This window comes from Eleutherodactylus coqui, chromosome 3 (assembly GCF_035609145.1).
Source record: "Eleutherodactylus coqui strain aEleCoq1 chromosome 3, aEleCoq1.hap1, whole genome shotgun sequence".
NCBI lineage: Eukaryota > Metazoa > Chordata > Amphibia > Anura > Eleutherodactylidae > Eleutherodactylus > Eleutherodactylus coqui.
This window is the reverse complement of record NC_089839.1, coordinates 274,891,585-274,904,620: the sequence shown is the minus strand read 5'-3', so window position 1 is coordinate 274,904,620 and position 13,036 is coordinate 274,891,585. Positions and strand designations below refer to the sequence as shown.

The 13,036-nt window shown below is 40.2% G+C and overlaps 1 long non-coding RNA gene across 1 annotated transcript; it reads right to left on the bottom strand.

Annotated features, from left to right (window-relative positions):
- Window positions 1–3,614: 3,614 nt before the first annotated feature.
- LOC136620023 (uncharacterized) lies at window positions 3,615–6,686 on the bottom strand. The gene is made up of 3 exons (XR_010791110.1): window positions 6,577–6,686; window positions 4,297–4,348; window positions 3,615–3,662 (listed from the first exon to the last, which is right to left on the bottom strand). It is a non-coding gene; the product is annotated as an uncharacterized lncRNA (long non-coding RNA).
- Window positions 6,687–13,036: the final 6,350 nt, after the last annotated feature.

Sequence of the window (13,036 nt, the reverse complement as noted above, 5' to 3'; positions counted from 1 at the left end):
AGTATAGAGAACGCTGTAATATATATATTTTAGGTAAAATATTTTAAAAAGAAGAAGCAAGCAGGCAGCTCTTAGGGCGCATTCACATGACTGTTTTTAGTATTCAGTTTTTTGCGAGCCAAAACCAGGAGCGGGTCGAAAATATGGAAGAACTGCAAATCTTTCCATTTCTACTTTCTCTCCACTCCTGGTTTTGGCTCACAAAAAAACTGAACACAAAAACTGCCATGTGAAAGCGACCTTAGAGAGCAAAAAAGATAGTCAGTGGAAAAATCTAATTAAACAATAAAATATAACTAATTCTAATGGGGGGGGGGGGGGGGCTGACTCCATCAGGATCCCCCTAGTCCTAGCAAATCCTCTCACTTATATGTGTGAACACAGACACGATGTGTGAGAAAGTATGGAAACATCTATTGCCAGGTAAGGGTGTGTACATCAGTGCATCACACCATCAGTACAGTGCAATGCATTTTGGGGTGACAGTATTTATTCCCTTTCTCAAGCACATGATCAACTGATTAACTGTCAGTAAGACTCCTAGACTTTCTGACGCATAGAATTTGTGTGGACATGTTTCTGTGGGGGGATTTATTCAACACCTACCTGGATTAGGTGTTCCTGAAGGAATCAGGGCCCCCATTAACCCCTTGAGTGGCAGGTTTCCTACCACCCTGTCGTGCCCACCAGAGCAGGTTTTTTAAAATGGTCTAACCATTGAATTTCAACTAGTTTTGCAGTTGCGTCTCAAGAGCCATAACTTTTTCATTTTTCCATTGACATGGCCATATGAGGGCTTGTTTTTTGCGGGACAAGTTGTGATTTTTTAAACAGGGGGGAGGAAAAAAAGAAATGGGGAAAAAAGAAAAAAGGGGCCATGTCATTAAGGGGTTAAATAATGTATTAACTTCCTTCTCTGGGTCATTACGACGCGCATGGATACCACATGTGTGATTGTATTTTTGATTTTTTACAAAGTAAAGGGAGACAAGTGTTTTTTTTATTTTTTTAATAATTTTTTAACTTTTTTTTTTTTTAATTTTTAAAATTTTTTTTATTTTTTTTTGTCCCTTTAGGGGACTTCCACAGGGACCCATCAGGACCCCTGATCACATTCCGGGGGTCAGATGGTGACAGCCCTTTACATGCTGCAGTGACAGCCCTTTACATGCTGCAGTCACATAGACTGCAGCATGTAAAGGGTTAACACAGCAGAGATCAGAGGTTTTCTCTGATCTCTGCTGTAAGAGCTGGTACCTAGCTGTCCTCTGACAGCCAAGCAGCAAGCTCTCCCTGCCACAGAGACCATCGGCTTGCTTCTGACAAGCCAATGGTCTCTATGGCAACCTGTAAACAAAGCAGGACATTGCCGACATGTCGGCAATATCTTCTGCTGGTTTTTCAAAGCCCTTGCTTTGTTCTCTGTGGGTCTGTGCAGGCAGAGCACAATGTCACAGCTTGTGGCACTGTGCTCTGCAGCTCCCATAGTGATACATAGCCCGGAAATCTTCCGGGCTATGTTGCTATGAGCAGTGGAGCTCGTCACGGAACTTTTCCGGGCGTGCCACTCAAGGGGTTAAAGGAAGCCATATATATATATATATATATATATATATATATATATATATATATATATATATATATATATATATATATATTTTATTTTTTTTTGTTGTTTGTTTTCTCTACTGGCTATCATTATTACTCTTGGAGCATTTCATGTTTTTTTCTTGTTTTTGATATACTATTATACCAGGGTTTTATAGCTTGGGCTAGCACTCTCCTCCTGTGGGTTACTATTTGTGCACAGAAATATATGCTTGGATCCATACAAACATTGCTGTTATGGAACACCCTGGATTGGAACAGCACTTGAATTTTGTATATTTCAGCACACAGTATTTTCTTTTTCTGATTTGACTGCTGTCCCTCTTTTGACAATTGTTTTTTTTAGGGAAAAGTGGCATTTTCTTTACCTTGCAGCTGTCTATACTGCAATTGCTTGCATGTATATACATGTTCACAAACCTCCTCAGACCGTCCAAAAAATGGCAATGGTGTAAAAACCAATTATTTATTTATATATTACATTGCTGGAACCTGGCTGCCCTCACTTAACACGATATGTTAAAATATAGTAGTAATTCTACAGACTACTGTGTCTGGTACTATTGTCCTACAGAGCTGGGGTTCTGGGTTCAAAGCCAACCAAGAACAACATCTGCATGGAATTTGCATCTTCTCCCCATGTTTGTGTGGGTTTCCTTCCACACTGCAAAAACATACTACTAAGTGAATTTACATATTTTGTGAACCCCAGTGGGGACAGAACCAATAATATTAAGTCATGTTCAGTGCTGCAGAGTACAGGGGGCGGACAAAATTATGGAAACACTATACAAAATGAATGGAATTTTTACAATTAGCACTGGCTGAGAGCTTTCCTGACAAATTTGTATTTACTTCACCTCTTGCCCTGCTCTGGGTGGTTTTGGGAGCCAGCTGGTAATAGCAGTTGAGTGGCTCAACACCCCTGACCAATGAAACATTGCCACTCAGGCAGATTTTCTCTTCTGCCCAGCAGCATTTGTGTCATATAACCTCCACTTGTTAAATGGGATTGTAAATCATATTTCAATAAGAAATGTAGAGACCAATTTTAAGGCATGCACTTTGTACAGTGTTTCCATATTTTTGTCCACCACCTGTATGTAATCGCTATATAAATAAAGTTCATGATTATTATTATTATTATTAGACTTTCCGCTTAACTGCACTTGCAGAATGTATGACTGAAGATTAACACAGTAAACATAGTTGTAAAGAGGAGCCATATTTATATTATATAATGTACTCATTGATTATGGTAGTACCATTGCTATCATAAAAAAACAAATTCAATTTTTAAAGGGGTTGTTCCAGCAAAGACAACCCCTTTCAGAATGTAAACCCATTGTGCAAACAGCACCCTTCTGCAAACAACTGATTGTGCTGAGGGAAGCTGCCATGTAGTATTACATGAAGGCCGTTCAAATGAGGCATTACATGTAGTATTACATTTCGCCTCATAGAGGAGGGCCCTTAGTGGGGCACCCTGCTCTAGGCAGTTAATATGACTTAATAGGGCTTATGAACAGAGGTTGTGTTTTTGGCATAACCCCTTTAATGTAAATTGGCAGCTGGTGTCAAAGTTATATGCAATGCACCATTTTAAATGAGTAACACCCATATGAAGAGTTACTTTATCTTAGTGATTATTTGTGTGTTGACTGCATATTACCTGTCTCGGAAATGTCATAAGTAGTTTCGGTAAAAACAGTGCTCTCGAATTCATATGAGGAGATGAACTCAAAGGATCCAGCTGATGCACCATATTTTTTCCCTTTTATTCCATTACTTGTAGAAGATTCATAACTATTCTGTCCTGGCTTCTTCTGCACTACCAGTCGACCCCCATCGTTGGGAATATGCCCAGCATGAATACCAGCCGCACACACTGAAGACTCCTGTAAATTCAAAAATATTGCAGATATTATATGATTCTAGGACCAACCAGAAAAATATCATGAATATATTGAATTAAACTATATCTCACCTGTGCATAAGATTTAGTTCCCCAGACAGAATCCTTTTGCGCTATGCAACCCGAAGGACAAATTACACTAAAAAGATTTAAAGTGTAAAATCATAATATGTATTGGATCAAATCATATAAACTTTAAAATGAAACTCAATGTAAGCATACAGGTAAGCTGTAGGAATTGGGTAGACACTGCGAGCCTGGGCAACATACACTCTTGGTCATGGGGGGGGGCTGAATCGATGGGGTTGGGGAGCCAATCCTGGTCCATACCTGGTGGGTGATGGCTGTGTGAAGCAACTAACATCCACTTACAACAGTTGTGATCAGAGCTAGATCAGATTGTGGCCATTTAACCACACAGATACTGTGATCAATGTTGTCTAGTTAAGCCATTAGCCAAGAGTGTCCCGCTAGCCACCTGTGATGTGATTGCAAGGTGCCAATGGGTTACCATGGCAGCCCTGGACCTAGTGAAGACTCTTAAGGCCTTCATTTTATTTCAGTCTATTAAAGCCTTGCCTAATGGCAGGGCTTAATAGGAAGCAATTTAAAATAAAGCTATATATAAAAAAAACCAAAGTTATGGCTTTTGGAAGTGGGGAATGAAAAACAAATATGAAAAAAAATGGCTGCAAAGTCGAGGAATTATACTTTCATTATCACATAATCTGCAAAATGCAAAGCTCCACCTTTAGCTTTTAAGTAGTACTTACAGAGTTTTTTCAGCAGGTAGCTGCTTGGCTGTGTAGGCACAGTTCGCTTCAACTAAAGGCAAAAGAGAAAGACATTTAAGAGAAGAAAGAGCAGATTAAAACAAATACAGGATGGTTGTAATATTGACTTTTTATGTATCTGATCCATACAGTACAGATAAAGGGATTGTCTGGTTTTGGACAATATTTCTTAAGATTTTTCATTTGAGATCAGGATTCTCCTGTCTAGTGGATAAGCTGAGCAGCTGCAAGAACTGGAGTACTTCAAGTTAAGCTTCACTGTAGAGAAACTGTATTATCATTAATTCTCCTGTACATGCACACTTAGCACACAAACTGAGTTAAAGAGGAAGGTTGGGACTTGGTAATAGCCATTCCAATCTCTTCATCAATACTTGTACCACAGACAGCTCTTGTGTTCTGTAGACAACACCTGAAGGGTAGCATAAGGGATTTCATACTTCCTCTGCTCTCCTACTTTACTATTCAGATTGCATCTAATCCAACCATAATAATTAAAGTGGCTTTCAGCCTGTAGTTTTACTTTCAAGACCTAATAGTGCAAAAGAAGAACATCATGGAAAGTGAAGATCACACCTTAAGGCCCGGCTCATGGAACATGCATGCCAAGATAGTGCATGGCAATGGGCAGCATGCTGCAAGTATGCAATGTCCTTGTGTAGGTGTGGAATGCCGTGCATATGACTCTTGCCCGGCACGTCAGCCCACATGGATGTCTGAGCCCGCTTAAATGTGCAACTATATAATAATGGGAGCTCTGAAATGACAACACCTTCCCATAATCAGCTTAGGGCTAGTTAGTATTTGCATTTTAAGTAAAAACATAAGCAAAGTTAAACTCTCCAAAAATCCTATATCGTTTTTCAGTTTGCTATAAACCATTATATTGTTTTCAGAGCCAGAAGTGTAATAGGCAGCTTCACTCCTATTTAAATTAATGTCTACCTTTACACTTCCAGCTCTGACTGCAACGATGAGCCAGAAATGGAAGGGAAGGCATCACTCTCAGTGATTTTAATACAAGCAGAGCTGCCTATTACTCTTGTAGCTCAGGCCACTGATGACAATATCTGGCTCCGCTTCACTGACAGAGGGCTGGAGGATCAGTTGATCGGTGGGGATCCTAAATGGTGGACCCAAGCCGATCAATTAGAGATGACCTTTTCTGAAGACAGATCATGAATAGTTGAAGCTCCACAATAACCCTTTAACCTTCCAACTCTGATGACAATTACCATGATGTATAGTATTCCCTTCCTTCTCTGTTTGAAAATAGCAAATACTTATCACTTGGCAAGACATTAAAAAAAATGTTTTTGTTGTTCTAAGACTTGTTCAAGGGTGGTTTTACATCTGTGCTGGGGATTCCACTTTCCTACTGCATCCAGGTAGCAGGAAAGGTCAATCTCCATGGCCAACCAACTCCGTCTGAGGACGGAACCGAATATCGCCAGGTGAACCCCATTGGGCTTTTGGATGGAAGAAAAAGCGCTGCATGCAATGCATCTGTGATGGAATCTGCGTTAGGAGTTCATGATGCAGATGTGAAACCACCCTAAAACACAATTTTATGATTTATCTCTCTTACACCCATAAATTAAAGTATGCTTCTAGTGAATAATAATTACTTCACAGTGCTCTTAGATCCTCATCTGCAGAACTATTGCGAAGCCTTTCTCTTCAAAGCTGAACTCTTTGTGCTACAGAACTCTAAGTCTTCCTAATTACCTAGAAAGAATGTGTTGTAATTGACTGCCACATTACAGATACAGTAGAGTTGCAGCACAGTCCTGGTCACTCTTTCCACAATGGTCTGCAGTAGGGATGAGCGAGTATACTCGCTAAGGCACTACTCGCTCGAGTAATGTGCCTTAGCCGAGTATCTCCCTGCTCGTGCCTAAAGATTCGGGGGCCGCCGCAGCTGACAGGTGAGTTGCGGCGGGGAGCAGGGGAGAGCGGGCGGGAGAGAGGGAGAGAGAGATCTCCCCTCCGTTCCTCCCCGCTCTCCCCTGCAGCTCCCCGCCCCGTGCCGGCCCCCGAATCTTTAGGGACGAGCGGGGAGATACTCGGCTAAGGCACATTACTCGAGCGAGTAGTGCCTTAGCGAGTATACTCGCTCATCCCTAGTCTGCAGTATCTGAAATTTGCTTATTGTTTCATTTTGAGTGTTTTTTGACTGGATCACTAAAGGTACATTTGAAGTACAGTAAATACAGAAGTAATTTAGACTTCTTGGAAGACTAAGATCTGAGATATTACCTTTTTGTAAGGAATTCTGTGAAACGTCTTTCTGCCTTCCTGATAGATATTCATAACTTTGGCTCAACACAATTGATCCAGAGGATGCTCCATAACTCTTTGAAGTTAACCCATTTTTAGTGGACGGTGTATAGCTGTCTTGTCCTGGCTTCTTGTGTACAATAACACGCCCTCCTTTGTCTGATGGGACTAATCCTGTATGCACAGCAGCTGTACAGACTGAAGAGTGCTATAGTAGCGGGCACATAAATTACATTGGTATCAATTTAAACATTTTACATTGGCAAATTAAAATGGTATTTCTTGTAATCTTTATTAAAGCTGTGATCTTACGTCTGCGAAGACATTAGTTCCCCATAAGTCTTCTTTACATCCAGATGGACAATTCACTCTGTAGGTAAAAGTTTTGTTACAAAGTTATAAGGTGAATCAAGCAAGATCTACTCTATGTAAAAAGTTTATTCTCCCATGTATGCTAATACCCTTTATATTGATCAGATATGTCTAGAACAGCATCTTCTATGCAACCAAACAACATATACAATATTATGTCTTCCAACGTATTTCTGATGTTTTTGGTACTATCTAAGTGCTCATAGTAATATAGCCATACTTACATAGTGATTGGTCCAGGTAATTCCTTTCCTGTTATTTTACAACTGCCTGTGACTAAAAAAATAGAATTCACATTACTTGCCATAGAGGATGCTCTACATGATTACATATAGTACAGTAAAGATGTAATGGTCCAAAGAGTTTATTTTCTTACACAACCTATTTGACATTTTTAGCATGTAATGAGAATTAAACTCATCATAAAAGCTCTTAAAACATTCACATAGAAGAGATGACCTTGACAAACTCTATGGGAATCCTTCATATGAGCAGACTAGGCAACCTTCATTCAAAAATTACTTTTGTAATTTGTCAAAAATGCATTTTGAACTATATTACCTATTCTACTACTTATTACCTGAATTGTTTTCATTGGTTTAAAAAGAATATACCATGAACTATATAATAGTTTTAATTAAATAAATGCAAGTATGTAGAAGACACCAGGGAGTGGATGATGCATACAGTGCACTGTTTGCATGTATAGTTTTGCTATCCTGCCCTTAAATTTAGATGACTCTGCTGAACCTGCCCCAGTCTACTCCAGTCACCGAACAGCAGAATTAAGATTCTCCCTCCAAGGAAACCAATCACTGTAAGAATCCTAAAACTTTATTAATGAAAGATTAACCCTTTCCAATCCATTTTATTTTTTTCCTCTATTCTCCCAAGTTCCAATTTATTTGAAGCTGGGGAGAAGGGTATTCTCCCTAAACCCTCCTGATCTCTGACAGAGTTCAGGAGGGTGCCGGCGGTCACGTGATTGCCGGGGGAATGTGGAAGTAATACGTTCACATTCTCTCTTCAACCCCCTGATCTCGGCTGTGACTGACAGCCAAGATCAGGAGGATGCCAGCAGTCACATGATCGCCGAGCGGAATTCGGACGTAACACTTCCGTATTCTCTTTTCAGCCTCCCAACCTAGGCTGAGGGAAAGCTGAGGTCAGGAGGTACCCAGCGGTCACATGTTAGCCGGGTGGAATTGCGGAAGTGTTACTTCTGCATTCTCTTTGCATTACATAGTGCTATTTGAGCACTATGTAATGTGTAAAGGAGAAGGCAGAGGGGGTTAAAACCCCTTTTTGCCGTCTCTTTAGGGGTCCTCGATGAAGACCAGTGCAGGAGTGCATCTGCACCTAATGTGTCTGATGAGTGGGTGCAGATGCACTCCTGCACTGCATTGATGGACCTGTTTCGACATCAGAGCTGTGGAGGAATTTCATGATGTCGGAACAGTTCAGTCATTGGAGTGGAGAGGATTAAAAATCTGAAGCTAATATTTTATGGTAAATGGACCTTAATGCATCTTTATCCAGCCATGCAGCGAATAATGACGTTGCATAACGTAGATTTAAATTGGAAGAGGGGAAACAAGAATTGTGTCCACATCCCAAAATCTCCCATGGGTGGATAAAGATTGATCAACCACCTCAATAGATACGGACTGCACCCTTCAGTCTCCTGCTCCTCCATCATATAGAGTTTGTTAAAAAAAAAAGTAGAAACTTACTATGCAAACATACTTGTAAAACAAATATCCGTAAACCTGATTAATGGCTGCCAGTAGTGATACTATTAGCTATACCAGGAAAGATGGAAACAACCTGGTAATATCACACCTGGCTTCTCCAAAGCTCATAAGCATGATCAATCAACTAGCTCGGCACCATTCTGATGACCATGTACTCTCTGAACTAGCTAAGATAGGCATATATCTAAATCAGCTACAACTAGCTAAGTACTGCTCAGATGATTTACCACTAACTAAGACTAGTGTAGCTAAACTCTCTCCAAAGTCTATAATCCAGATCAGTCATCTCAAACAATTATCTTTAGCACTCCTATGAGAACATAGCTTATGAGACAACTGTGATATGTACTTGTCGCAGTGCGTAGTGCCCTGTGACAATAGTGTTGTTACATCGCATATCTTTGGGCATTTTTATCCTGCCCAGCGGTCACGTTTTCTGGCAGACAATTCTTGCCTAATCGAGAGTTAGCGTGATACGCTTTACCCCTGCTTTATTGTATCACCTGTGGCCTAATTCATCATACACCACAGTGATTTAACAAGTGCGCCATCCAATCTTAAGGTGCGATAGTCTTTGTCTGGACTCTACTGGACCCCAGAGTGGCATGGAATTAGTCTATCAGAACATTGTTTTTTCTACCGGGGTGTAACTTACCATCACCCTTTAACTCTCTGTCATCCATCATCATCCAACATTGTGGATGGATGATTGTTTGTTTCATTTTTGTGTCTTTGTTTGTTTGGTCTAATTACCTCAGATTCGAGGAATAGTTTTTTATCTTAAATTTAATAAAAGTTATATTTTAGTCTAAGGCCTTTCCCAGTGATAAGATCAGTCACCTCAGTACCATTTTGATGACCAATTTAGGGTGGCTTCACACAAGCCGCACGCACAAAAACACGCTTCTATTTGCAACAATGCATTCCCTATGGTGTGTTCAGATGTCCATGCTTTACATGTGTGTGCCTGCAAAGATAGGACATGCGTGCACCATAGGCAATGCACGCATTGTTTTGAATGGAGCCACGGCTGCTGCCGGCGGCTTCATTGAAAACAATGCTCTCCCGGCATCCCTGCATTCTTTTTTAGGGAAGGGCTTTACATATAAGCACTTCTCTGAAAAAGAAACATTTTAGTGTAAAAAAAAAAAAAAAAAAAAATATACTTACCTGTCAGCCGCTGCCATGACCCCAGTGGGGATGACGAACACTTCTGCCACATGTGGCAGATGTTTCCTTCATCCCTGCTAGTTAAAAGAACAGTGACAGATGCAGCAGAGGAATTCTTCAATTCTCTACCGCAGCTGTCACACGTCAGCTGCGGTAGAGGATTCTGCTGTCGGCAATTGATTTAAGGGAAGGGCTTTAAATATAAGCCCTTCCCTGAAAATCAAGTAAAAGTGGTTTAAAAAACAAGAAAAATAGATACTCACCTTGCTTCAGCTGCCAGGGCACAGCCGCATCTACTCCTGCTGTCCCCTGCTGTGGTGCTGATCTATTAGCAGGCAGGGATTTAAAATGTGGCAGATGTAGCAGCAGGGAATTCTTTTAATTAGCGGGGATGAAGGAAACATCTGCCGCATGCGGCAGATGTGTTCTTCATCCCCGCAGGGGTCACGGCAGTGGCGGACAGGGAAGTATATCTTTTATTTTTTTACACTAAATTTTTTTTTTCAGGGAAGGGGTTAAATGTATAGCCCTTCACTGAAAAAGAATGCAGGGGTGCCGGAAGACCATTGTTTTCAATGGAGCCACCGGCAGCAGCCGCGGCTCCATTGAAAACAATGCACGGACCTGCATTCACGCGAGTTTTTTGCATGTACATGACTGCGCACCTATCTACACACCCATGTACGCACAAAAACACACTCATGTAAAGCCACCCTTACTATCCGAACTAGCTAAGATAGATATATATCTGGATCAGCTACAGCTGAGCTAGTTAATTGATCCAGTTTATGGACTTTGGGGAAGCCAGATACGATATTACCAGGTCATTTCCCACATGTTGGTGTCTTAATTCATGTATATGTTGGTCCATTGCATCAAGGCTTGAGAAGTTGGTGATGTCCATGAGACCGCCATACTCATGTCCAACACGAACATAACAAATACATTACCTTAAAGCATTCAAAATGATGTGCTATTATTGCTATAACGACTGGTTGTTGACCGCTTCTGAAGTTTTTCTAAGTGTTTTATAATTTTTTGAGGTGAAAAACTATTAATAGTGATATAGAACTTCTTCCACATTTATCGTTTACCCATTTGTTATTGACAGTTATATTGTAAAGCCAAAGATATATCCTAATTAATAAAAATGTACCTGTTGGTGGTTTGACCTGCTGTGTATTGCCTGCCAAAAGTGTAAAAACAATACGGAAAAGTGAGAAGTTGTCTGGATTAGATTCACAATAAGAAATCTGTGAATTCTGGATACATTACCTGATCCTTGGGTAGGAACAAATGTTTCTGAGGTTGTGCTTTGGAACTCAGATGATGACATGAACACAAATGACTCAGATGACTCTGTAAAGGTCTTGGAAGTTATTCCATTTCTTGTAGCTGAGACAAAATTATTCTGTGCTGGCATCTTCTTCACCATTACAGTTCCCCCCATCTTGTTGACTATTTTTCCTGAATGAATAGCTGCGGCACATATTGAAGACCCCTAATGGAGTAAAAACAAAGGCAATAGTGGAATAGTCGGTTTTTCATGCAAACATGGTCATAAGCAAACATATCCAATTGTGTAAGAACATCTTCATAATTGAGGAAACTATTGTGATAAGCTTGCACCCTACTGTTCTCTTCCAATTTAGTTAGGCACTGTTAAAACCGATAACAAAGCTTCTATTTCTTGAAGATCCATTATAGCTTAATATTTAACCCCTTCATGACACGGCCCCTTTTCTTTTTTTCCCATTTTCGTTTTTTCCTCCCCCCCTTTAAGAAAATCGTGACTCCTTTATTTATCCATTGATATCGCTGTATGAGGGCTTGTTTTTTGCAGAACGAGTTGTATTTTTCAATGGTGCTATGTAATGTACCATATAATGAACTAAAAAACTTAAAAAAAATTCTAAGTGGACTAAAATTAAAAAAAAAAAACGACATTCCGCCATCTTTCAGGTCGTCTTGTTTCTACGGTGCACAAATTGCAACAAAAATGACATGGTAACTTTATTCTATGAGTCAGTACGATTGCTACGATACCAAATTTATATAGTTTTTTTACTATTCTACTCTTTCTTTTTTTTTAAGACATTTAATTTTTTTCATTTATTTTCTGCAGTCATCTTGTGCGTGCAATAACTTTTTTATTTTTCTGTTGATGTAGTTGTGCAGGAGCTCATTTTTTGCGGGATGTCCTGTAGTTTCCGTTAGTACCAATTCAGAATACATATGACTTTTTGATCGCATTTTATTGCATTTTTTCTGGTAGACAGGGTGACTGAAAAAGTGCATTTCTGGCGTTCTTTTTTTTTTTTTTCGGACGACATTCACTGTGTGGAGTAAATAATGTACTACTTTGATAGAGTGGACTTTTATGGATGCGACGATACCAGATATGTATTTTGATTTTATTTAGATTTTTTTAATTATAGATATGACAAAAGGGGGGTGATTTAAACTTGTATTACTTTTTTTTTTACAACTAAAAAAACTTTATTGATTTTTTTTTTTTACTTTACATTCAAGTCCCCCTGGGGGACTACAATATGTGATGCTTTGATCGCTCCTGCAGTATGACGTAATGCTATAGCATTACATCATACTGCATTTTGACAGACAGCCTATCAAGCCACCCCATGGGGATGGCTTGATAGGCAGTCTCTCAAGGCAGCCCTGGGGCCTTTCAGAAGGCTCTGGCTGCCATGACACTTGCACGGCTCCCCCGATCTCACCGCGGGGGGGGGGGGGGGGGGCGTGCAGGACCCCCGATCATCGTTCGGGGGATTTAAATGCCTCTGTCAGAACTGACAGTGGCATTTAACGGGTTAGTAGCCGCGATTGGCCAAATGGCTGATCGCGGCTATTGCCAGTGAGTGTCAGCTGTAATAAACAGCTGACGCCCACGCTGAATGACAAAAGGTCACCCTGCGACCTCTCTTCACACATACCCCGACACTCCAGGACGTAAATGTACCTCCTGGAGCGAGAAGGGGTTAATGGATAGAAATAGAAACCTGATCCTAACTAATTTGTTAGCTTTACTTTTTTTACTGGGTAGAGTAGTGCAATAACAATACTTCAAGCATGGGAAAATAAAGTTTTTTTGTACATGAAAACATTTTTCTAAGTGTTAGAAT